The sequence below is a fragment of the Ranitomeya imitator genome, chromosome 6 (assembly GCF_032444005.1).
Source record: "Ranitomeya imitator isolate aRanImi1 chromosome 6, aRanImi1.pri, whole genome shotgun sequence".
NCBI lineage: Eukaryota > Metazoa > Chordata > Amphibia > Anura > Dendrobatidae > Ranitomeya > Ranitomeya imitator.
In genome coordinates, this window is record NC_091287.1 from 10,455,613 (window position 1) to 10,483,414 (window position 27,802).

The following is a 27,802-nucleotide window of genomic DNA, read 5'->3' on the forward strand; positions in this document are numbered from 1 at the left end:
TTGAACCCCCCAATCCCCCCACCCAACCTAACTAAGACCCTCTATTATACACACTATATACAATATATGCAATACACTATATACAATATATACATAAACCAACATCACAGAACACAACCTACATTCTCACCACCCGAGGCTCAAGTTCGATGCCTGCAAACCTTCTATTCAGGGAACAGAAATACAAAACAAAAATCTAGGGTGTAAAGACATCAGCCCACCACCAGGATATAGGAGCGCTAACGGACTAAAGCACCCCGAAGGAGAAACCCCTCCAGAGATGGGCCGCCCTCCGGGCACCCAGTCCTCCGCACTCCAGAGAACGCACCTTCACCAGGGCACCTAGGATGCTGCTACAAACTTCATCTACATGGAGGATTTTACTCTGCGTCGAAACTAAAACTCGTGCGTTCCACATGAAATACCTGACCACTGCGCTGACTAAGAATAAAGTGGCTCGGTCCCTTCTCCCTCCATAGGCCCACTCGGCATGGGACAGAGTGGCCAGCCGCGGCCAACCAATGGAAGCGCCCACCCTGTTCTACACCTCTGTATTAAAGGGACAATGAAGCAGGAAGTGCTCCATGCTTTCCAGCATGGTAGCGCAAGCCTCACGGGGACAATTCCTGTCCACAGAGTTCCTGTACTTCAAATTGTCCCTCACATACAACTTACCTTGGAAGCAGCGCCAAGTCAAGTCCCAATACTTCTTGGGGATCTTGTTAGAATTTAACAAACTTAACCCAACCTCTAGATCCCGACTCGGGCAGTCCTTGAGGACCAATGGTCTCTGAAAATGCGAAAGCAAGACCTGCATGTCAAGGAGTTTCCTCGGGAGGGACCTCACCTCCCACATTCCGAGACCCTACCGGCGCATCATTTTCAGAACCGAGGTAACATAAGCCGGGAGATGCCCGTGGGGTGTGCGAAGATCCTTCAATCTTCCCCCTGTCTCCCATTCCTGGAAGAAAGGCTGAAACCATCCCTTGCAGGAGAATACCCATGGAGGAGCCCTCCCTTTCCAGAGGTTTGCCACATTAACTTTCAAAAAGGTGTTCACTAGGAACACCACAGGGTTCACCATATTCAACCCCCCTAGTCTCCTCGTGCGATGAGTGACCTCCCGTTTGACTAGGTTTAGTCTATTCCCCCATAACATCTGGAAGAACAGACTGTAGACCCGTGTCCAGAGAGGCTCCGGCAAGACACAGACGCTGCCCAGGTAGATTAGCAAGGGGAGCAGGAAAGCTTTGCACAGGTCAACCCTTTCCCTCAGGGTCAAAGACCAAACCTTCCATTGGTCCACTCTTTGGGAGACACCTTTGATTCTGCCTTCCCAGTTTTTCATGGGGTAATCACCCTGGCCAAATTCGATGCCTAGGACTTTGGCGTGTTCTTGGGGTTCGGGGAGGGTGTCCGGAAGATCAAACGCGGGATCCCCGCCTCCCAGCCAGAGACTCACACTTGTCCTGGTTGACCTTGGACTCGGATGCCTCCGAGTAGCTCTCCACTTCTGACATCACCACCACAAGGTGTACGGAGCGGAGCCGTGTGTGTAGGAGGTGTATGGGGCGGAGCCGTGTGTGTATAAGGTGTATGGAGCGGAGCTAAATGTGTACGAGGTGTACGAAGCAGAGCCGTGTGTGTATGAGGTGTACGGAGCGGAGCCGTGTGTGTATAAGGTGTATGGAGCGGAGCTAAATGTGTACGAGGTGTACGGAGCAGAGTCGTGTGTGTATGAGGTGTACAGAGCGGAGTTGAATGTGTACGAGGTGTATGGAGCAGAGCTGAATGTGTACGAGGTGTATGGAGCGGAGCCGTGTGTGTATGAGGTGTATGGAGCAGAGCCGTGTGTGTATGAGGTGTACGGAGCGGAGCCGTGTGTGTACGAGGTGTATGGAGTGGAGCGCATGTGTACGGAGCGGAGCCGTGTGTGCAAAGTGTACGGAGCCGTGTGTGTAGGAGTAGCTATGTGTGGCCATTATGCGGTACGAAGTATCATGTGCGGCCAATATACAGTATGGAGCATCATGTGCAGTCATGCAGTATGGAGCATCATGTATGGCCATTGTACAGTATTGAGCATCATGTGTGGTCATTATACAGTATGGAGCATCATGTGTGGTCATTATACAGTATGGAACATCATGTGTGGCCATTATACAGTATGGAGCATCATGTGTGGTCATTATACAGTATGGAGCATCATGTGCGGTCATTATACAGTATGGAGCATCATGTGGTCATTATACAGTATGGAGCATCATGTGCGGTCATTATACAGTATTGAGCATCATGTGCAGTCATGCAGTATGAAGCATCATGTGTGGCCATTATACAGTATTGAGCATCATGTGTGGTCATTATACAGTATGGAGCATCATGTGTGGTCATTATACAGTATGGAGCATCATGTGTGGTCATTATACAGTATGGAGCATCATGTGCGGTAATTATACAGTATGGAGCATCATGTGTGGTCATTATACAGTATGGAGCATCATGTGCAGTCATGCAGTATGGAGCATCATGTGTGGTCATTATACAGTATGGAGCATCATGTGTGGCCATTATGCAGTATGGAGCATCATGTGTGGTCATTATACAGTATGGAGCATCATGTGCAGTCATTATACAGTATGGAGCATCATATGCGGTCATTATACAGTATGGAGCATCATGTGCGGTCATTATACAGTATGGAGCATCATGTGCGGTCATTATACAGTATGGAGCATCATGTGCGGTCATTATACAGTATGGAGCATCATGTGTGGTCATTATGCAGTATGGAGCATCATGTGTGGCCATTATACAGTATGGAGCATCATGTGTGGCCATTACACAGTATGGAGCATCATGTGTGGCCATTACACAGTACGGAGCACTGTGTGGCCATTATACAGTATGGAGCATCATGTGTGGCTATTATACAGTATGGAGCACTGTGTGGCCATATTTTTTTGTTTATAATTATTGTATATGAAACAGTGAGATCAGCAATGCTAAATGGGTGTGGTTGGGACGTGGATATGGGTGTGACTAATTCTGAATGGGTGTGGTCAGAGGCGTGGCCTAAAATGTGCCGCGCCGCAAACTTTGTCCCTCTTTCCCGTCTTCAAAAGTTGGGAGGTATGGGTAACAGTGTTTCCTGAAACCTTCAATTTCACCATGAAGGTCCAGGCTCCTGACCAGATACCATGCTCATCGAGGGGCTTTTCGGGAATACCGACGATGTCGCCGTATCGTCCAACCCAGGTGATGTCCACCCAGGAAAGTGACTAATTACTGGTCAAAAGGGTCACCTTCCTGACTGAGATCTGGCGGGATATTACTACAGCGAGGAAACCCCGCCATTCGGGGCGACCCCAAGCCAGCTCATGGCGAGACCAGAAAAGCTCAAGGCCCTCCGGTCTCACGAAGCTGACATCGAAGTAGGAGGTACCATAGGGATGGATCAAGGCAAAGATGTCATATGCCGCGAAGCCCATCCCCAGCAGGAGCTCAGCAACCTTCCACCGATCAGGACAGGCATCCTTGTTACCCACTGGAGACGGGCCACGTTCCTACGGTTACTCCTCTGCCCCGGTGTCGGCAGAGACCAGACAGTCTCTGCCCCTCTATCTCGGAAGGCGGAAAGACCGTGTCTCTCTATCCAGAAAGACAGATCAACCTCCCTCCCCTCTACATTGATGGAACTCTCCCCTCTCCTCAGGGCGTCCAGGAAGCGCTGCTGCAAGTCACCATCCTCAGGGTCACCAGACAAGGGCGCACTACTACCCCCAGCAGCTCCTGAATAGCTTGGGGCTGAAGCCCCCGCCACCGCTGGGGGGCAGCGGGACCACTACCTGCTTCCCCTCCACCAACACCAGTAATGCTCTCCTCATTCACTCCACCACTACTCCCATCATTCACTCCACCACTACTCCCACCATTCACTCCACCACTACTCCCACCATTCACTCCACCACTACTCCCATCATTCACTCCACCACTACTCCCATCATTCACTCCATCACTACTTCCATCATTCACTCCACCACTACTAATTCACTCCACCACTACTCCCATCATTCACTCCACCACTACTCCCATCATTCACTCCACCACTACTCCCATCATTCACTCCACCACTACTCCCATCATTCACTCCACCACTACTCCCACCATTCACTCCACCACTACTCCCACCATTCACTCCACCACTACTCCCACCATTCACTCCACCACTACTCCCATCATTCACTCCACCACTACTCCCATCATTCACTCCATCACTACTTCCATCATTCACTCCACCACTACTAATTCACTCCACCACTACTCCCATCATTCACTCCACCACTACTCCCATCATTCACTCCACCACTACTCCCATCATTCACTCCACCACTAATCCCATCATTCACTCCACCACTACTCCCATCATTCACTCCACCACTACTCCCATCATTCACTCCACCACTACTCCCATCATTCACTCCACCACTACTCCCACCATTCACTCCACCACTACTCCCACCATTCACTCCACCACTACTCCCATCATTTGCAACATCACTACTCCCACCATTCACTCCACCACTACTCCCACCATTCACTCCACCACTACTCCCACCATTCACTCCACCACTACTCCCATCATTCACTCCACCACTACTCCCATCATTCACTCCATCACTACTCCCACCATTCACTCCACCACTACTCCCTCATTCACTCCACCACTACTCCCATCATTCACTCCACCACTACTCCCACCATTCACTCCACCACTACTCCCACCATTCACTCCACCACTACTCCCATCATTCACTCCACCACTACTCCCATCATTCACTCCACCACTAATCCCATCATTCACTCCACCACTACTCCCATCATTCACTCCACCACTACTCCCATCATTCACTCCACCACTACTCCCATCATTCACTCCACCACTACTCCCACCATTCACTCCACCACTACTCCCACCATTCACTCCACCACTACTCCCATCATTTGCAACATCACTACTCCCACCATTCACTCCACCACTACTCCCACCATTCACTCCACCACTACTCCCATCATTCACTCCACCACTACTCCCATCATTCACTCCATCACTACTCCCACCATTCACTCCACCACTACTCCCTCATTCACTCCACCACTACTCCCATCATTCACTCCACCACTACTCCCACCATTCACTCCACCACTACTCCCATCATTCACTCCACCACTACTCCCATCATTCACTCCATCACTACTTCCATCATTCACTCCACCACTACTAATTCACTCCACCACTACTCCCATCATTCACTCCACCACTACTCCCATCATTCACTCCACCACTACTCCCATCATTCACTCCACCACTAATCCCATCATTCACTCCACCACTACTCCCATCATTCACTCCACCACTACTCCCATCATTCACTCCACCACTACTCCCATCATTCACTCCACCACTACTCCCACCATTCACTCCACCACTACTCCCACCATTCACTCCACCACTACTCCCATCATTTGCAACATCACTACTCCCACCATTCACTCCACCACTACTCCCACCATTCACTCCACCACTACTCCCACCATTCACTCCACCACTACTCCCATCATTCACTCCACCACTACTCCCATCATTCACTCCATCACTACTTCCATCATTCACTCCACCACTACTAATTCACTCCACCACTACTCCCACCATTCACTCCACCACTACTCCCATCATTCACTCCACCACTATTCCCATCATTCACTCCACCACTACTCCCATCATTCACTCCACCACTACTCCCATCATTCACTCCACCACTATTCCCATCATTCACTCCACCACTACTCCCATCATTCACTCCACCACTAATCCCATCATTCACTCCACCACTACTCCCATCATTCACTCCACCACTACTCCCATCATTCACTCCACCACTACTCCCACCATTCACTCCACCACTACTCCCACCATTCACTCCACCACTACTCCCACCATTCACTCCACCACTACTCCCACCATTCACTCCACCACTACTCCCACCATTCACTCCACCACTACTCCCACCATTCACTCCACCACTACTCCCACCATTCACTCCACCACTACTCCCACCATTCACTCCACTACTACTCCCATCATTCCCCTTACCATTGCCACCACTTCCCGTCACTTTATTACCAGTATTCTCACCACCATTTGTCCCAGTGTTCTCTGCACCTTCCACAGTCACATCCATTCCTTCCTCACTTGTGACTGGCTTCTCTGCACTCACACCTGCTGGACCGGGGGAGGGGTGCAGCACCACACCCGGTTTCCCTTGATTGGTGCTGTGTTGTGTCTCTGGAGCATCTTGCCCCCCCACTGCAGCAGTTTGTATTTTATTATCCTGGGCCTGCTGCTTGTTGGGGGGCGCCGCCTGCCCCGCACCCACAGACTTCGGGGTCCTGGTGTCACGTTTGGGCGCTGGAGCACTCTGTCCCCCCGTCGCAGCAGGGCGCCCAGTGTTCCCTGCAGATGATTTTTCCTGCTTTTTTTGTCCTTTTTGGACTCGCTGCTCCCCTGTCGCAGCCGCATGCCTCTTCTCTACTGAGGTGCACTGCTCCCCTGTCACAATAGTGCGCCCCCCTTTCGCCGCACCATGTTCCTCAGACCTGCCCCCCACAGCCCCGGCGTCGGCCGGCTCAGCCGTAGTGAGCAGGGATGGAGTCTGCCCACACCGTCCCCCTTTTGCAACGGCGTGGACATCCCCCTCGCCCCCCTCAGCCCCGGTGAGAACCGACTTAGCCGCAGAGGGCAGTGAGGGAAACTCCTCGGGGTCCCCTATGTCCGGCGCCGTGAGTACCACCACAGCCTCGCCTCCTGCACTGTTCCCCGCACAGACGGCAGCACCGCCGGACGTCCTCCTCCTCTCCCCACCTTGCCTATGCCCCGGACCCACTGCAGAGCCCGTGCCTTTAGGTTTGGTGGGGTTTACACAGGAGGCGGTAGGTGTAACATCATCCATCAGTACATATCTGTAACTCACCAACTCCCGTGCGGTCTCCTTCGTCGTCTTCTTCCTCTTCTTGGATTCCTCTGCTGGCTCGTCCTCACCAAAGGAAAAGCGGTCCAGGTTCACTGGAGACTCCAGCTGTCGGATCTCCTCTAGCAGACCTCCCTCCTCCTCTAGCAGACCGCCCTCCTCCTCTTCCTCCTCTAGCAGACCGCCCTCCTCCTCTTCCTCCTCTAGCAGACGCCCTCCTCTTCCTCCTCTAGCAGACCGCCCTCCTCCTCTTCCTCCTCTAGCAGACCGCCCTCCTCCTCTAGCAGACCGCCCTCCTCCTCTTCCTCCTCTAGCAGACCGCCCTCCTCCTCTATCTCTAGCAGACCGCCCTCCTCCTCTATCTCTAGCAGACCGCCCTCCTCCTCTATCTCTAGCAGACCGCCCTCCTCCTCTTCCTCCTCTAGCAGACCGCCCTTCTCCTCTATCTCTAGCAAACCGCCCTCCTCCTCTATCTCTAGCAGACCGCCCTCCTCCTCTTCCTCCTCTAGCAGACCGCCCTCCTCCTCTTCCTCCTCTAGCAGACCGCCCTCCTCCTCTTCCTCCTCTAGCAGACCGCCCTCCTCCTCTTCCTCCTCTAGCAGACCGCCCTCCTCCTCTTCCTCCTCTAGCAGACCGCCCTCCTCCTCTAGCAGACCGCCCTCCTCCTCTTCCTCCTCTAGCAGACCGCCCTCCTCCTCTATCTCTAGCAGACCGCCCTCCTCCTCTATCTCTAGCAGACCGCCCTCCTCCTCTATCTCTAGCAGACCGCCCTCCTCCTCCTCCTCTATCTCTAGCAGACCGCCCTCCTCCTCTATCTCTAGCAGACCGCCCTCCTCCTCTATCTCTAGCAGACCGCCCTCCTCCTCTATCTCTAGCAGACCGCCCTCCTCCTCTTCCTCCTCTAGCAGACCGCCCTCCTCCTCTTCCTCCTCTAGCAGACCGCCCTCCTCCTCTTCCTCCTCTAGCAGACCGCCCTCCTCCTCTAGCAGACCGCCCTCCTCCTCTTCCTCCTCTAGCAGACCGCCCTCCTCCTCTATCTCTAGCAGACCGCCCTCCTCCTCTATCTCTAGCAGACTGCCCTCCTCTATCTCTAGCAGACCGCCCTCCTCCTCTTCCTCCTCTAGCAGACCGCCCTCCTCCTCTTCCTCCTCTAGCAGACCGCCCTCCTCCTCTTCCTCCGCTGACACTCCAGCCTGTGCTGTCGGAGTCCTCTGCCGTGCCGGGAGGCCGCTCCCCTGTTGTCGGATCTGCGACTCACTCTCCCGGCTGGTTTCAGCTTGTAGGACTCCAGTCACAGCCACGTCGTCATCCTCCTCCTCCTCCTCCTCGTCGCTTAGGACGCCGGCTGGCGGCTCTCCTGAGGTATTTAACCCCTTCATTTCTGAGAACCGCCGCTGGTTCTTAAACCTCTCCAGGAAGGGACCTGTGCTTTTCTCAATCCCCTCCCGGAGGAGCACTAACCGGACCACCTCATCTCTGAGTGCTCTGAACCTCTGGGAGGTCGCGGGTTTCTCTTTGTTAGAGGCTCGGGTTTCAGGACCCGAGCCTCCCGCAGCTTCTCCTTCAGCCCGGTCAGTGCTTTGCCGGCGTCCTCGTACTCACGTAGCATGGCGGCTACTCGGGAGGAGAAGGTACTCGTGGACTCGCCGGAGCTCGTCTCCCCCCAGGATGTTCCTGGGCTCTCCTTCCTGGGGCCTGGGGCGCCCCTGTCTCCCTCTCTGGGCGGACGATGAGCCGTCTCAGGGTTGGTGTAGGTGGGTATGGTTCTTCTCACCCGTTCCGAATGCCTCACTCCCTCGTGGTCCGGTTGCTGCTGCTGCTCTCTGTCCCCCGCCGGCACAGACCGGGGAACAGAAGCCTGGGAAGCCATGTCGGCCTCCCAGGAAGCCAGCCTCTCCCTGGGGAGAAGAGAGGCCGACTCTGGGCCTCCTGCTGGAGCTCACAAGACAGGTGCTGCTCCTAGCAGGGTGTGGCTGATTGTGGGCACCTGTCCTCCAGTCTTCTCCCCCAGTAATGGCTGATAACAGGGAGTAATAGATGTAATGGTTCTCGTTGTCCTTCTGGCCACTGATGCTGTGACCCGTCTGGTAGGAGAATAATAAGGCAATGTAGATGGAGGGAACGCGCCAAGGTTAATGGAAGAGGCCAATGTAATTATCAGAAGATGATCCTTATTCACGTTTTTATCTATTTTCCATCTCGATAATTGAATGAATTCATTAAAATCTGGAGAATTAGTAAAACCCCCAAAGTGGGTGATGTGACCTGCACTAAACCATGTCCGGCCTGAGCTGTTACAATGTATCTAGATGTAGCGACTTCCCGCATATTCAGTACATTGTGTCGCCATCTGGAACCTTCTGACATAATAAAAATGAGTATTTGGAGAAAAGCCGAGAATCTTTCACCTTTTTCCTGGTGTCTGATAATGGTGAGTGTGTGCTGCCGCACCGGGTATCCCCTGTAACAAGCCCCGGGTAAAAATAAACCTGTTTTTAACATTTATTTCATTTCTTTTGGCTGCGGCCGCTGAGGAATAAATAGTAGAATTGGACAGAAGTGAAGCGATCGCCATCAGCCAAAGTCAACGCTGCAAAATATGATGACTATTGATGCCATAAAAAAGGAAGAGGATTTGAATGCGCTTAGTCACAAGTGTTATAGGAGATTTATTGTGACCGAAGTCAGAAATCAGCCCCAGCCGCGGAAATATGGAAGCGCGGAAAGTTCTGGAGTAATGGCATTAACCAGGAGATGGACGGGAAGTCCTGAAGGTTACGGAAAGCTAGTTATACAGCAAAATCAGAATTAATTAGTAACGGAAAAGATTATTAACCCTTAGATAGATGTGTTGTTCAATTGGGGTCCGTGCACAAGATTCACCAGATTTCACTGGAATAGAAGTCATCACCCCTGCCGGACAGATCACCTTCCTGCTAGATTTGGTCCTGCTCTCAATATCGTCTGTCCCTGGTATCAGCCGCAGTTATTAGCCTGTACAGATAAGACCCCGCACTTCTCCAAGATGATCCTTGAGCACCTGGAGTGATGGCCATAGCTTTCTGTCGTCATCCTGCTGACTCGGATGATTGGACATTTACTACCAGAAACGAAGGTTTTGGGAAGTTTCGAAGCTTCAGTGATACAGGCCCTCTGTAGTGAGAGGTGTACCCCAGGGGGCACGGCACATCTCTAGGGGTACTATGTCCTACTGGTCATATGTAGCACAGTGACTGATCATAAACTTTAATGTACCTACATGGGGATAGGGCAATCTTTGCTCAGAAACTCTGGGAAAGGCTTGCCAAGGAAAATAGTACTAATGGGGTAGACAGAACTGAGTCAGAACTATTGGGGTAGTCAGGAATATTAGGATGGACAGAACTGAGTCAGAACTATTGGGGTAGTCATGACTATTGGGGTAGACAGGGCTGAGTCAGGACTATTGGGGTAGGACTATTTGGATGGACAGGACTGAGTCAGGACCATTGGGGTAGACAAGACTATTGGGGTAGACAGGACTGAGTCAGGACTATTGGGGTAGACAGAACTGAGTCAGGACTTTTGGGGTACTATGGACTATTGGGGTAGACAGGACTGAGGAGTATTGATGTAGTTAGGAATATTGGAGTAGACAGGACTGAGTCAGGACTATTGGGGTAGACAGAACTGAGTCAGGACTATTGAGGTAGTCAGGACTATTTGGATGGACAGGACTGAGTCAGGACCATTGGGGTACACAGGACTATTGGGGTAGACAGGGCTGAGTCAGGACTATTGGGGTAGACAGGACTATTGGGGTAGACAGGGCTGAGTCAGGACTATTGGGGTAGACAGGACTGAGTCAGGACCATTGGGGTACACAGGACTATTGGGGTAGACAGAACTGAGTCAGGACTTTTGGGGTAGTTGGGAATATTGGGGTGGACAGGACTGAGTCAGAACTATTGGGGTAGATGTGACTGAGGCAGGACTATTGGGGTAGTAAGGACTAATGGGGCAGACAGGACTGAGTTAGGACTATTGGCTTAGACCGGACGGAATCAGGACTTTTGGGGTATACAAGACTGAGGCAGGACTATTGGGGTAGACAGGACTATTGGGGTGGACAGGACTGAGTCAGAACTATTTGGTTAGATGGGACTGAGTCAGGATTATTGGGGTAGGCGGGACTGAGGCAGGACTATTTGGGTAGTAAGGACAAATGGGGCAGACAGGACTGAGTCAGGACTATTGAGGTAGTCGGGACAATTGAGGTAGGCAGGACTATTGGGGTAAACAGAACTGAGTCTGGACTTTTCATGTGGACAGGACTATTGGGGTAGACAGAACTGAGTCAGGACTATTGGGGTAAACAGAACTCAGTGGACTTTTCATGTGGACAGGACTATTGGGGCAGTCAGAACTGAGTCGGCACCGGGCAGGCTGATGCCGCTGCATCCGGAGGAACGTCTGAGCCCATAGAGACATATTTTAAGCCTCCTCACAATTCTTCAGTAATGACCTCCTGACTTAATCCAAACCCCAGTTTTCTTCCACTTCTGAAGAGACCCACCGTTCCAGGCGTCAAGACCACTTGTTAGTCACTGATTAACCTGGACTTATTTAGTTATTAGAAACCATTAAAAGGTCTTTCCCATCGCGTCCACAGGAGGCGATCATGTGCTGATTGCTGCGACTCCCCCCAGTCCTGAGAACGGGGTCCCTGAAATGCACAGTCCCATAAAGAATTACAGAGCCCCGTTCTCGGGGTCAGTGGGGTCTCAGCAATCAGTAAGTCCTCATAATCTAAATGAAAGGTCCCATAAAAGAGAGGAGTCTGGGCAAAGGCTCGATGGGACCTTGCTCTTGGAGGTTGTTCCACCGCCATCCGCTCCGGAGGTCCTAGCTGCTTCTCTTTTCTCAGTACAGTTAGGACCCCTGGGACTTCTTCCCTTTTTGCAGTAGAGAGGGATTCTGTCAGGGGTCACATACTGGAGACACCTCAGCTCCTCAGCACAGACCGACCCTTCTTTGCAGACTGTAGATCCTTTTTCTGCATTGTTGGATGAGTTCTAAGATTTTTTTTTATCCTGGATCCATCTTCGTTGTATTTTTTTCACCATTTTTATGGATCATTATCTATTTTGGAGGCATTTTTGTATTTATTTTGGATGTTTTTGCACCTTGAGATGTATTTGGCCTCTATTGTGGATGTAGTTTTGCTCGTCTCTGATGTTCTGGTGAATTTGCTCTTATTTTTCTCTCGCTGACCCGTGTGCATTGGAATTTTTGCTTTTGCGCCAAGATTTATTTAATTAGTTTGAAGAAAAATGAGCAAATGTCAAACTAAAAATAATTCCAATGGTGGAAGTCATCTTGTTGTTTGTTTTTGACAGTAATGCGACCCAGGGAGGGAAATGTCGGATTAATCAGCTTTTTTAGGGTCCTAGAATGTATGACGTGCCACTGACATGATGTGGAGATACGAGGGTCAGTGGGTGTTCTCGTCCGCTTGCCCAGTTGACTTTAGAAAGACCAAATGGACCGTGGCTCATCCCACTGAACGAATGCTCTCCTTTCCCATGGGCAGAATACTATATAGCACAGTCCCAGCAAATACACAAGATGGTGCAATTTACAGAGTCTCACCCTTCCACTGTCTCGCCAGCATAAGAGCAGCTACAACTTCAGGGCTTCCAGGGTCAACTACCCCCATCAGTGGCTCCCCGCTTTTGGTGGGCACACACAAAGAGGACACATCAAGGTTCAGAAGTTGAGAGTCCATTGTGGTACGTGGCCAGGTGACCTAATTGTTCCAACCTGGATTCTCCAAATGTCTTCATGGGTTCAGTGATTGTCAGTGGAGCAGGTCTGTGTCCCTCCAGCTAGGGCTGACTTCCTTTAGAGTGTCTTAAATCTATATCCCTCCAGTTGGAGCCGTGTTATCCTGGCTGCTGCTCTGTAGAGTCTCCTTGAACAGAGACAGATCTCCCTTTAATAGTTCACAACTGTCCTTCAGGCCATCATCCACAGGTCAGGCAGAAGGTGGGATGAGAATAACTTGCATTGTTTGAGTATTTAATGAATCTGCATAGTTTGTCCTTCACTGTTTGCAGGTCAGTAAGCTACATGGACTGGTAAAATGTGTAATCAACATATTGGTAAACATCTATTGTTCAATGCCCCTGCATTCCTGTCTTCCAAGGATAGCAACACAATAATCAATTCAAGAGTCAATGTTAAGGCTCATATGAACAATGGCCTATGTCTCTTGACCCACTGAAGAAAAATTCCTCTGGCCTAATTTAGATTAAATGTGTCGTCACATTCCTCCCTCATCTTAATTTGTCAGACGTGATAGGCTTCCGATGTTCTTACTCCACTTGTCTGGGACAGTCCAAATGCATTTCTTTCAGCACAGACAGTAAGACGTTTTACCTTCATGGGATTGAAACTTTGTATCATCCAGTTAACTCAAAGCATATTCCATGTCTTCCTTGTGAATAAATATCACAATCCCCATTCCATCCTTGTGCACATCAGCATAGCAGACATCTCCAGCTTTTCTCATATGATCTTTCAGATCCTGCCAACTTCCTGATGGGGGAAGCCCGGAGACGAGAACTCTGTATTCAGTTTGCCAGGATGGAGGTTTGTCCCTCTTACGTGGTCCTCCAGATCTTCCTCCTGGTCCCCGGATTGACCTGGGATACTCCACACATAACTGATGAGAACTGAACTTGTGTCTATTGAGACTAAACACGGTGTCCTCCACATCCCATGGATCCTGGAAGCTGATAAAGGCGAGAGGTGTTGCACCGCCTCCCCTGTGATTCTTCATATCAATGGTACAGATCCTCCCATATCGATGGAACAACTTCTCCAGACTGTTCTCCCATACATCGCCCACATACATGTGCCGATTCCCCAATCGTTGACCCCCAGCTCAGGAGATGTCCACTTGGCAGCCTGGTAAATGATCTGGGGGGACCATATCCGGGCTGATCATAGTGATGGAAGACCCAGTAATCCGAGGTCCCTGGGTTTTGATTTCACTGACCTTGACCAGCTGGTTGTGGCAATGGAGGTTGACTGGTATAGGGTAGTCAATCTGCCATATAGTGTGGATAGGGTATATCACTTCATCCGCTGCTGGTTTATTCCGGGGGTAGCGTCCCTCAGACCCTGATGGCACCTCTTGGCAGACGTTGACCGGCTGGGCCGACAGACAGGCTGCAGGCCGGGGGCCCCGGTCCTGTAGGCAATCTTTGGTCATGTGTCCAAGGTGACGCAGTGAGTTGGGCAAATCACAGGTCCTATTTGTAAACCATTGTCCTGGTGGGGATTCTGGTGGGTAGCGGGATAGTCCTTCTTGAATGGCTGGTGGCTGCTCGGATCATTGGGTGAGGGGTCTCCTGGGATCGTTGGGCATATAGGATCTCCAGGGGGGTCGATTAGCCCACAAGTTTACAGAAAATCGGGCTGCTTGCCCTAGGGTGTCAGGCTTCCGGTCGGCTACCCACTTGTATTTTTGGGGGCATTTTCTCTATTGGTTGCTCAAGCACGATCATGTCCTGGAGGGCACCAGTAGAGTGGGCAGCCTGACCATTGAGCCAGCGGTTGCAGTGCCTTTGGAGTTGACTGTCTCTCCAGGGGACCTCCTATGTAGTATTTGGCAAAGTCCGGAACTTGGTGTGATATCTCTTGAGGGTGATGGTTATTAGGGCCAACAGGGTGTCCTTAATAATCCAATAGTTCAGGTTGTCCTGAGGCCCAAGCGACCGGACAGAATCCTGTGACTGGCCAATCAAACTAGTCCATAGGTATTTTGCTCAATCAACTTTGAGCACCTAGTGCATCAGCCAGGGTCTCAAAGCTTTTAAGATGTTCATCAACCTTTGTGTTGGGCTCAATAAACACTGGCATGTGTCTGTTGCAAAGATGATTTCCTTGATGGTGGGCCATCGTTGTAGTAGGGTCTGATCCTGGTGGTAGGGCTACTGGAACACCCAAAACCGATTCTATACCACAAGCTCTCTCCTCGCTTGAGACTTTGGGACCCAATGCGGTCAACAATTCCTAGATACAGACTGCTTTGAACTGGGTACTTGATTTGAGACTACAACTGGATCCTTGATTTGGCAAGCAGTTTACTTCCTCTGGGTCCACCTCAGTGGAGTTTTTATCATCCTCCACGACATTCTGGGCATCCCAACTGACCAATTCCTCTATCAAATCTGACTAAGTGTCGTTAGCCCGGTATTCGATCCCTGGAAGCTGGCACAGCCCCTGTAGTCTCTGTTTCTTCTTGAGTCTGTATATCCCTTCTGGTCCTCCCAAGGCCGAGATGGCCTATGCCTCTTGAACTACCAAAGAAAAACACATTAAATACTGTGTCGTCACACAGGGTAGAGGGCATAGGTACATTATAATAGGGCAATCTACATGGTCGGAAACAAAACAGAACAGGAGCGCAGCTCCAGAGGAGCTCCCTCCGCCTTTTTTGTGATGTGCTTCAGCTGGCTGCGTCATGATGTCATCGCGCAAGTGGCGGCAAGTACGCGCTGGCTAATAGAGGTGGAGCTGATCATGTGACGTTATGGGATACACCGGGTGCTGGAGAGGACTCCGCTCTCTAAACTGCCCAGGGTCCTGAGTACTCTTAGGCTACGTTCACATTAGCGTTGCGCGCCGCTGCGTCGGCGACGCAACGCACGACACACAAAAAACGTGCGCAAACGCACGCAAAAACGCTGCGTTTTGCGACGCGTGCGTCGTTTTTTGATGAAAATCGGACGCACGAAAAATGCAACTTGTTGCATTTTCTTGCGTCCGACGCTAGCATCGGAAACGACGCACGTGTCGGAAAACGCAACAAAAAAAACGCACGCGTCCCCCATGTTAAACATAGGGGCGCGTCGCCGCTGCATCGCCGACGCAACAGCGACGCACATTAGCGGAACGCTAATGTGAACGTAGCCTTAATCCGCCCCTGGTAGGGGGTAAAGAATCATGGCCACCGGGAAGGGTTGTGTTTCCGTAGCCTTAGGGGCATGAGACTGACTTTGCTTATTATTTATTTGACTTTAACATTGAACTTTACCTAAAGTGCAGCCCCTCATACAGGTGTAGACCCTGACGACCCATGGTGGCCAGAGATCCGGTAATGCAGCCGTACAGGGACTATATACCATATAAAAGAGACTTATGCACAACATGATCACAGCATGAACAGAAGGGCCGATTGCTCCGAGCAGCCACCATAACCAGACCCACAACGGACCAGCTAGGAAATCTTCTCTACAGTATGTGGTGCTAATACTGAGGTATGGATGGCGGAATTATAGATAATTCTAGCGCTATTATGTGACACTATGGAGCGGTGATAATTGTGTACTATAGGGGTGCTGTGTGCATTATGTATGACATGTAGGCATCATGTAGCGGCATCATTTGTATAACACTATTACGTGAGCTCTCTAGTAATGTGCTCTCTGTATAACACTATTATGTGAGCTCTCTAGTAATGTGCCCTCTGTATAACACTATTATGTGAGCACTCTAGTAATGTGTTCTCTGTATAACACTATTATGTGAGCTCTCTAGTAATGTGCTCTCTGTATAACACTATTATGTGAGCTCTCTAGTAATGTGTTCTCTGTATAACACTATTATGTGAGCTCTCTAGTAATGTGTTCTCTGTATAACACTATTACGTGAGCTCTCTAGTAATGTGCCCTCTGTATAACACTATTATGTGAGCACTCTAGTAATGTGCTCTCTGTATAACACTATTATGTGAGCTCTCTACTAATGTGCTCTCTGTATAACACTATTATGTGAGCTCTCTAGTAATGTGTTCTCTGTATAACACTATTATGTGAGCTCTCTAGTAATGTGCTCTCTGTATAACACTATTATGTGAGCACTCTAGTAATGTGCTCTCTGTATAACACTATTATGTGAGCTCTCTAGTAATGTGCTCTCTGTATAACACTGTTATGTGACCTCTCTAGTAATGTGCTCTCTGTATAACACTATTATGTGATCTCTCTAGTAATGTGCTCTCTGTATAAGACTATTATGTGAGCTCTCTAGTAATGTGCTCTCTGTATAACACTATTACGTGAGCTCTCTAGTAATGTGCCCTCTGTATAACACTATTATGTGAGCACTCTAGTAATGTGCTCTCTGTATAACACTATTATGTGAGCTCTCTACTAATGTGCTCTCTGTATAACACTATTATGTGAGCTCTCTAGTAATGTGTTCTCTGTATAACACTATTATGTGAGCTCTCTAGTAATGTGTTCTCTGTATAACACTATTATGTGAGCTCTCTAGTAATGTGCTCTCTGTATAACACTATTATGTGAGCTCTCTAGTAATGTGCTCTCTGTATAACACTATTATGTGAGCACTCTAGTAATGTGCTCTCTGTATAACACTATTATGTGAGCTCTCTAGTAATATGCCCTCTGTATAAGACTATTATGTGAGCACTCTAGTAATGTGCTCTCTGTATAACACTATTATGTGAGCTCTCTAGTAATATGCCCTCTGTATAACACTATTACGTGAGCACTCTAGTAATGTGCTCTCTGTATAACACTATTATGTGAGCTCTCTAGTAATGTGCTCTCTGTATAACACTATTATGTGAGCTCTCTAGTAATGTGCCCTCTGTATAACACTATTATGTGAGCTCTATAGTAATGTGCTCTCTGTATAACACTATTATGTGAGCTCTCTAGTAATGTGTCCTCTGTATAACACTATTATGTGAGCTCTATAGTAATGTGCTCTCTGTATAACACTATTATGTGAGCACTCTAGTAATATGCCCTCTGTATAAGACTATTATGTGAGCACTCTAGTAATGTGCTCTCTGTATAACACTATTATGTGAGCTCTCTAGTAATATGCCCTCTGTATAACACTATTACGTGAGCACTCTAGTAATGTGCTCTCTGTATAACACTATTATGTGAGCTCTCTAGTAATGTGCTCTCTGTATAACACTATTATGTGAGCTCTCTAGTAATGTGCCCTCTGTATAACACTATGTGAGCACTCTAGTAATGTGCTCTCTGTATAACACTATTATGTGAGCTCTCTAGTAATGTGCTCTCTGTATAACACTATTATGTGAGCACTCTAGTAATGTGCTCTCTGTATAACACTATGTGAGCACTCTAGTAATGTGCTCTCTGTATAACACTATTACGTGAGCTCTCTAGTAATGTGCTCTCTGTATAACACTATTATGTGAGCACTCTAGTAATGTGCCCTCTGTATAACACTATTATGTGAGCTCTCTAGTAATGTGCTCTCTGTATAACACTATTATGTGAGCTCTCTAGTAATGTGCCCTCTGTATAACACTATTATGTGAGCTCTCTAGTAATGTGCTCTCTGTATAACACTATTATGTGAGCTCTCTAGTAATGTGCCCTCTGTATAACACTATTATGTGAGCTCTCTAGTAATGTGCTCTCTGTATAACACTATTATGTGAGCTCTCTAGTAATGTGCCCTCTGTATAACACTATTATGTGAGCTCTATAGTAATGTGCTCTCTGTATAACACTATTATGTGAGCTCTATAGTAATGTGCTCTCTGTATAACACTATTACGTGAGCTCTCTAGTAATGTGCTCTCTGTATAACACTATTATGTGAGCTCTCTAGTAATGTGCCCTCTGTATAACAATATTATGTGACCTCTCTAGTAATGTGCTCTCTGTATAACACTATTATGTGAGCTCTCTAGTAATGTGCTCTCTGTATAACACTATTATGTGAGCACTCTAGTAATGTGCTCTCTGTATAACACTATTATGTGAGCTCTCTAGTAATGTGCCCTCTGTATAACAATATTATGTGACCTCTCTAGTAATGTGCTCTCTGTATAACACTATTATGTGAGCTCTCTAGTAATGTGCCCTCTGTATAACAATATTATGTGACCTCTCTAGTAATGTGCTCTCTGTATAACACTATTATGTGAGCTCTCTAGTAATGTGCTCTCTGTATAACACTATTATGTGAGCTCTCTAGTAATGTGCCCTCTGTATAACACTATTATGTGAGCACTCTAGTAATGTGCTCTCTGTATAACACTATTATGTGAGCTCTCTAGTAATGTGCTCTCTGTATAACACTATTATGTGAGCACTCTAGTAATGCGTTCTCTGTATAACACTATTATGTGAGCTCTCTAGTAATGTGCTCTCTGTATAACACTATTATGTGAGCTCTCTAGTAATGTGCTCTCTGTATAACACTATTATGTGAGCTCTCTAGTAATGTGCTCTCTGTATAACACTATTATGTGAGCTCTCTAGTAATGTGCTCTCTGTATAACACTATTATGTGAGCTCTCTAGTAATGTGTTCTCTGTATAACACTATTATGTGAGCTCTCTAGTAATGTGTTCTCTGTATAACACTATTATGTGAGCTCTCTAGTAATGTGTTCTCTGTATAACACTATTATGTGAGCTCTCTAGTAATGTGCTCTCTGTATAACACTATTATGTGAGCTCTCTAGTAATGTGTTCTCTGTATAACACTATTATGTGAGCTCTCTAGTAATGTGTTCTCTGTATAACACTATTATGTGAGCTCTCTAGTAATGTGCTCTCTGTATAACACTATTGTGTGAGCTCTCTAGTAATGTTTTCTCTGTATAACACTATTGGCAGACGCGGTACTGAATAAGGTGCGCGTCTCTGACTGGGGAGCACATAGAGAGCTGCACGTAAAGGTGGTCTGTGCCAGTTCCCCCCTAGCATCACTCCCCCCCCCCCCTTTAGTGATGCACTAATTGGAAGACCCCCAGCCGGCCAGTGGGCACTAGAGGGGAGGGGTCCTACGGCCACTCCTACAGGGGTTAAATCCAGGTGTCCGGCCGAGAACTTTCTCTTTCACTCTCGGCAGGACACCTGGAAGCGTGCCGCTCCGGAGAGGCCGGTGGTGGCGCCGGGTGGCAGGCGATCCGCCCGCTTACCCCGCGCCCCGGAGCGGCTCCAGGTCGGGGAGGGGAGGGCCTCTCCGCCTCGCAGCTGCAGGCGTCTTCCGGAGGCCTCGGACACCGCTCGGAGTGCTGGGAGGCTCCGCCCAGCCACTTCCGGTCCCCGCCCACCCACTTCCGGTCGCGGCAGATCAGCGCTGAACACAGCGCTGGCCAGTCCTCGGTTGCCTTCCCTGCGGGCACATATACGCCGCCCGCAGGGGGTAACCTGGGGGCTGGTTTTAACCCCTCACTTTCCCCACAGTGCGCTGATCGGTCGAAATCGACCGATCAGCATGCTGATTTATCACCTGGCCTGACCACCAGCCTACCCCCGGCAGACGCAGCCCTGATGCCTGTACGGGGGTATCAGGGGTCAGGCCGGAGAGGTCACAGGGCGGCTGAAGAGCGCGTTGTTCGGTCCCATGGGACCGAGCAAGGCGCTCAACAGCCGCGCAGAGGGAATCATGGCGACACCTCAGTAAACGCACCAAGCACAAACACATTATCACCTCCCCCCACTGCCCAAAACCTAAATAAAAATTATCCGGTAACCGCTGCCCCGTCAAATCCCAGCAATGGGGATGAATATGGTTACCTCCTGACGCCCCCCCTTCCGATTAGCGTTACAGGACCATCTACGGCCAATTATCCCCCTCTGTCCACCGATAGAATCCCCCCCATTGCACCGCATAATAACGGCGGACGAAGGCGTAGGCGCCGTACGTCCTCCCAATCTTCCTCCGATAACTCCCGTCGCCGTTCCCGCTACTCCTCTAAACGCCCCTCCCGTCACCGTTGCAGACGCAGCTCCCATAGGAGCCGCCGCAGATCCCGGGCCTCAGGATGGCTTTCATCAGCAACATCCGAGGGGTCCGAGGTATCGCTAAGTCCGGATAAGAGTCATCGTGAACGTGGCAAGTCCTCTAAATCGCGGGCACCCTCTAGGGCTTTCAGCCGGGGAGAACAATCCCCTGCGGCTTCCAGCCACAACAACCATCACGCAGTCGCTGAAGACGGAGCCATCAATCCGCCACTATGTGGTAGTAATCGGGCTCCACCCGCGGCTTCCAGCCACAACTACCACCGCGCAGTCGCTGAAGACGGAGCCATCAATCCGCCACTATGTGGTAGTAATCGGGCTCCAACGCACGATACTCAGCACATCGGCCAGTCCCACGCTGTAGCGGGAGCCAGAGTTTCCCCGTCCTGCGACATCCCCCCGTCAACATCGGCGGGGGTTCCTCCAGGATCGGTGTCCACTCGTCCAGAATCACACAGCGGTGAGTGTTCCAAGGGTAGCGAGGAAACGTTACGCTACGGGGTTAATGTGAAGGAAATGGAGCTAACTTCAGCGTTAAAGGAGATAATCCTGCAATTATCTCAGGCAAGGGGAAATGTGGTGAACAATTCAATACCACAATCCGCTAATCTACACAAAGACGCCTTCTTCTGCGGGATCAGTCCGCTAGGCGCTCATATAGACCAGGAAACGAGACTGAAGATATGGAGCAACGATTACATAGATATATGGTCGCTGTTATCAGCCGACCAACAAACGGTGGATAAAGCGAACGATAGGGGTTTTGATAAGGGGAGATCGAAAATTGCTCTAACCATGAATAATTGGCTCCAGGCCTTCGCAGTATTGGGCTGTATTATGGGCCAGAAACATCCGGAACGCTGCTCCGAATTGTTTATATATCAGGACATGATATATAGTTCGTACAAGTCGCACGGCGGTTCAGCCTGGCGAAGGTACGACGAGGAGTTCCGCAGGCGTCTGGCCCTACAGCCCGATCTAGGCTGTGGGGTAAAAGCGACAGACGTGTGGTTGCGTATGATGTTGTCTCAAAAGCAGCCCCCCTTTTCAGCCACGACCACTAATTACTCCGGAGCCGCAGGTCAGAACTCAGTGGTCGTGCGAAAACCCGGGGCCTGCTGGCTATATAACGAGGGAAACTGCCGTTTCCACGCGCTATGCAAGTTCAGACACGAATGCTCCGCTTGCGGGGGGGACACCAAGCATCAAGGTGCACTCGTCAGACATACAAAGGGCCTACAAGGCAGAACCCCAGTGAGCGTAACCGCGATGGCCCCCTGGCTAAAGCTCTACCCCAATAAGAAAGCGGCTCAGCAGCTGCAGGCGGGATTCTCCGACGGGTTCTTTATTCCCTTTAGGCTAACAAGAACGCCAACCCTATCCGATAACCTTAAATCGGCTCGCGAATTCCCCAAAATTCTTAGGCAAAAAATTGGAAAGGAGGTAGAATTGGGTAGGGTAGCAGGCCCCTTTACGTCGCTCCCATTCAAAAACATTAAAATATCACCGTTAGGCATCATACCAAAAAAGGAACCCGGTAAATACCGCCTAATCCATCATTTATCTCACCCAAAGGGCGATTCGGTTAACGACGCAATTACTCCAGAAGAAGCTTCTGTCTCATACGCGTCTTTTGATAGGGCGGTAGAATTAGTGCGGGCAGCCGGGACCGGCGCCCTGCTCGCCAAATCGGACATTGAATCGGCATTCCGTTTACTACCCGTGCACCCCGAATGTTTCCACCTGCTGGGCTGCAAAGTGGACCAACACTATTACTTCGACATGTGCCTCCCAATGGGATGTTCCATCTCATGTCACTATTTCAAGCTATTCAGCACCTTCCTAGATTGGGTAGTTCAGTACGAAACGGGCAGTAAATCCCTAATTCACTACCTCGACGATTTCCTGTTCGTCGGCCCCAGAAATTCTAAACTCTGCTCCGATCTACTAGAAAAATTCAAATCTATCTCACTCAAATTCGGCGTGCCATTGTCACCGGAGAAAACGGAGGGTCCATGTAATGTATTGCCCTTTCTGGGCATTGAAATAGACACCAACTTGATGGTGTTCCGCTTACCAGAGGATAAAATACAAAAAACCCTGCAAATGTTGAAAGGCTTCCGCGAAGTTAAAAAGGTAACCCTACAGCAAATGCAGGCGTTATTGGGTCTACTGACCTTCGCCTGCCGCATAATGCCGGTCGGCAGAGCATTCTCGCGCAGACTATCTCTGGCAACAAAAGGCGCTTCGCAGCCCGGCCATAGAATTAGGCTCACTCGTTCGCTAAAAGCTGATCTGCTGGTATGGCAGACGTTCCTGCAATCGTACAACGGTCACACGTGTGTCATGGCTAAAGAGATCACAAGCAAGGAATTAGGGCTGACAATACGGTGGAACAAAAAGGAGGGTTTCGCAGCAATCTATAAAAACCAATGGTGCAAATCTGGTTGGCCAGAAAGATGGACGACAACAAAGTGGGGGCAAGACCCAGCCCTATGGGAATTGTTTGCGGTAGTAGCAGCGTTGGAGATATGGGCCGATCTGTTGAGGAACATGAACATTCGTTTCCAAACTAAAAATGTGAAAACAGCGAGGAGTCTAAATCACATGTCGTCTTCATCCTTGCCCATACTCGCTCTCTTGCGACGGCTCGCACTGATATGCCTAGAAAACAATATTTGGTGTAGAGCCACCGTGGTGGCGGAGGTTGACGAGAATATCATTAACCCATTGTTATTTTCCAATTGGCAGGCTTTCAGAATCCAGCAGCCCAACGCGCAACCCCTGGGTATCCTGTGTCCACTGTCCCTGTGGGATACAGTGGCCAATCATTGATGCCCTTAATCCGGGCCTCCGTTTCGCCAGCTACCTGGCAGGTGTATGGTAAGGCTTGGGAGGAGTGGTGCTCACTAATTCGGGGTAGGCCAGTCGATAAATGCGATCAAGCATGAAGCGCGGTGACGACTGATTTTCTAATGCGGATGAGAGGAGATGGGGCGTCGGGCACCTCGGCACAACGGAAATTATCGGGGCTAGCATTTTTCTTTCAATTATTGGGATGGGTAGACGTAACTAAGTCCTTTTGCATAAGACAAGCCATAAAAGGTTGGAAAAGGCTTCAGCCAAGCCAAGAATGTCGCCGCCCCATTTCACTGAGACTATTGCAGGACCTGATTGCGTTATCCCCGTCAGTCTGCTCATCGCAATACGAGGCAGCCCTCTTATCGGCAGCTTTTGCGACCGTCTTTTTCGGAGCACTGCGTATCAGTGAATTGCTACCGCGGTCAAAAAACGCGTTGGAAGGCGGCCTAATTAATGAGGACATAGTAATATGCAGCGACGCCCTGCGCATCAGGGTTAGAAAATCCAAATGCGATCCCACCGGTAGGGGAACATGGGTCCTGGTTAACTCCACTGATGGCCCAGCTTGCCCGCTAAAAATGGTTAGAAGATTCGCTGAGATAAGACACGCTGGTAGATTTTTCTTCACTCATACAGACGGGTCCCCCCTGACCAAGTACCAATTCCAGGCGATATTCAAGCTATGCTTGGAAAAAAACGGCGCAAACCCAAAGGAGTACGGAACACATTCGTTCCGCATAGGGGCTGCCACAGAAGCGGCTAGGGCAGGAGTGTCAGAGGCTGAGGTGCAGAGAAGGGGTCGTTGGAAGTCCGCATGCTTCGCCAGATACATTAGACCCGACTTGCTTAATTAACATGTGTTGTCTCTTACAGGGGTGGAAGTTTGGGTGGTAGGAGATTCCTACGTTTACTGGGCCGAAAAGAGGGCCGAACGGCGGCCAGGAGGGATAAATCTTTACCTCCCGGGCATAAAAGTTAAATGGAGGGGTGTCAGAGGCCTCCAGTGGAAACAGGTGTTCAAAGAGATGGTTGGAATAGCAGGGATGGCGGAACACCCGGTGATAATGGTGGTACACGCGTGTGGCAATGACCTTGGCAAACAAAAGGTGGCCGAATTGTACAAATGGGTGACAACTGATATGGAAAGGTTCAGCTGTCTATTCAGGAACATGATACTGGTGTGGTCGGATATAGCACCACGGGCCGTCTGGCACGGAGCAAGAGATAAAAAAGCCATAGAGCGGACAAGGAGCAAATTCAACGCTCGGATTGGAAAATATGTGAGAGGAAGAGGCGGTATCGTGATTCGTCACCACCAGCTACAAGGGGATAACACGCCACAATTAAGACCGGACGGAGTTCACCTAACGGACATTGGCCTCGATATTTTTCTGTCTGGTTTACAGGATGGGGTTGAACAGGCCTTAACATTGAGGGGTGGGGTCGGAGTCCCGCGTAGGTAGTACACGGGATCCTCCGTGGCGGAAGAAGCGGGGGAGGGCAAAGGTCGTAACCGCTCGTTGGGCCAATTCCCCTGTCGATCACGGACAGGAGCTCGGCGCGAGCCGCTCGTTACGATATGTAATTGCCCTTTCTCTGCTTATTTAATTAATAAACTGTGACCGACCTGTTCAACCCACCTAGGACTGTGTGTGTTTGATTACGGGACTGATGGGAGGGGGGAAGGCACTGGTTACGACACCCAGGTCTCCACAATCTATGTGAGCTCTCTAGTAATGTGTTCTCTGTATAACACTATTATGTGAGCTCTCTAGTAATGTGCCCTCTGTATAACACTATTATGTGAGCACTCTAGTAATGTGTTCTCTGTATAACACTATTACGTGAGCTCTCTAGTAATGTGCTCTCTGTATAACACTGTTATGTGAGCTCTCTAGTAATGTGCCCTCTGTATAACACTATTATGTGAGCTCTCTAGTAATGTGCTCTCTGTATAACACTGTTATGTGAGCACTCTAGTAATGTGCCCTCTGTATAACACTATTATGTGAGCTCTCTAGTAATGTGCTCTCTGTATAACACTGTTATGTGAGCACTCTAGTAATGTGCCCTCTGTATAACACTATTATGTGAGCTCTCTAGTAATGTGCTCTCTGTATAACACTGTTATGTGAGCACTCTAGTAATGTGCTCTCTGTATAACACTATTATGTGAGCTCTCTAGTAATGTGCCCTCTGTATAACACTATTATGTGACCTCTCTAGTAATGTGCTCTCTGTATAACACTATTATGTGAGCTCTCTAGTAATGTGCTCTCTGTATAACACTATTATGTGAGCTCTCTAGTAATGTGCTCTCTGTATAACACTATTATGTGAGCACTCTAGTAATGTGTTCTCTGTATAACACTATTATGTGAGCTCTCTAGTAATGTGCCCTCTGTATAACACTATTATGTGAGCTCTCTAGTAATGTGTTCTCTGTATAACACTATTATGTGAGCACTCTAGTAATGTGCTCTCTGTATAACACTATTATGTGAGCACTCTAGTAATGTGCTCTCTGTATAACACTATTATGTGAGCACTCTAGTAATGTGCCCTCTGTATAACACTATTATGTGAGCTCTCTAGTAATGTGCTCTCTGTATAACACTATTATGTGAGCTCTCTAGTAATGTGTTCTCTGTATAACACTATTATGTGAGCTCTCTAGTAATGTGCTCTCTGTATAACACTATTATGTGAGCTCTCTAGTAATGTGCTCTCTGTATAACACTATTATGTGAGCTCTCTAGTAATGTGTTCTCTGTATAACACTATTATGTGAGCTCTCTAGTAATGTGCTCTCTGTATAACACTATTATGTGAGCTCTCTAGTAATGTGCTCTCTGTATAACACTATTATGTGAGCTCTCTAGTAATGTGCTCTCTGTATAACACTATTATGTGAGCTCTCTAGTAATGTGTTCTCTGTATAACACTATTATGTGAGCTCTCTAGTAATGTGCTCTATGTATAACACTATTATGTGAGCTCTCTAGTAATGTGCTCTCTGTATAACACTATTATGTGAGCACTCTAGTAATGTGTTCTCTGTATAACACTATTATGTGAGCTCTCTAGTAATGTGCTCTCTGTATAACACTATTATGTGAGCTCTCTAGTAATGTGCTCTCTGTATAACACTATTATGTGAGCACTCTAGTAATGTGCCCTCTGTATAACACTATTATGTGAGCTCTCTAGTAATGTGCCCTCTGTATAACACTATTATGTGAGCTCTCTAGTAATGTGCTCTCTGTATAACACTATTATGTGAGCACTCTAGTAATGTGTTCTCTGTATAACACTATTATGTGAGCTCTCTAGTAATGTGCTCTCTGTATAACACTATTATGTGAGCTCTCTAGTAATGTGCCCTCTGTATAACACTATTATGTGAGCTCTCTAGTAATGTGCTCTCTGTATAACACTATTATGTGACCTCTCTAGTAATGTGTTCTCTGTATAACACTATTATGTGAGCACTCTAGTAATGTGCCCTCTGTATAACACTATTATGTGAGCTCTCTAGTAATGTGCCCTCTGTATAACACTATTATGTGAGCTCTCTAGTAATGTGCTCTCTGTATAACACTATTACGTGAGCTCTCTAGTAATGTGCTCTCTGTATAACACTATTATGTGAGCTCTCTAGTAATGTGCCCTCTGTATAACACTATTATGTGAGCACTCTAGTAATGTGCCCTCTGTATAACACTATTATGTGAGCTCTCTAGTAATGTGCTCTCTGTATAACACTATTATGTGAGCACTCTAGTAATGTGTTCTCTGTATAACACTATTATGTGAGCTCTCTAGTAATGTGCTCTCTGTATAACACTATTATGTGAGCTCTCTAGTAATGTGCCCTCTGTATAACACTATTATGTGAGCTCTCTAGTAATGTGCTCTCTGTATAACACTATTATGTGACCTCTCTAGTAATGTGTTCTCTGTATAACACTATTATGTGAGCACTCTAGTAATGTGCTCTCTGTATAACACTATTATGTGAGCACTCTAGTAATGTGCCCTCTGTATAACACTATTATGTGAGCTCTCTAGTAATGTGCCCTCTGTATAACAC

General features: G+C 48.7%; 1 protein-coding gene, 1 long non-coding RNA gene and 1 pseudogene across 4 annotated transcripts in view; 1 reads left to right on the forward strand and 2 right to left on the reverse strand.

Moving 5' to 3' along the window:
* Positions 1-7,167, reverse strand: part of LOC138641613 (uncharacterized) — a 48,623-nt gene extending 41,456 nt beyond the window's left edge. Inside the window, exon 1 of one of the 2 annotated variants that reach the window (XR_011313919.1) lies at positions 7,032-7,167. This is a non-coding gene — a long non-coding RNA (uncharacterized lncRNA). The remainder of the gene's footprint in view (positions 1-7,031) is intronic. The other variant, XR_011313920.1, reaches the window with a different exon arrangement.
* The window catches only part of TMIE (transmembrane inner ear), a 163,156-nt gene that overhangs the window by 83,603 nt on the left and 51,751 nt on the right, over positions 1-27,802 (forward strand). The gene's annotated exons all lie outside the window — the stretch shown is intronic.
* On the reverse strand, positions 13,359-20,788 carry LOC138642243 (serine/arginine-rich splicing factor 9 pseudogene; annotated as a pseudogene).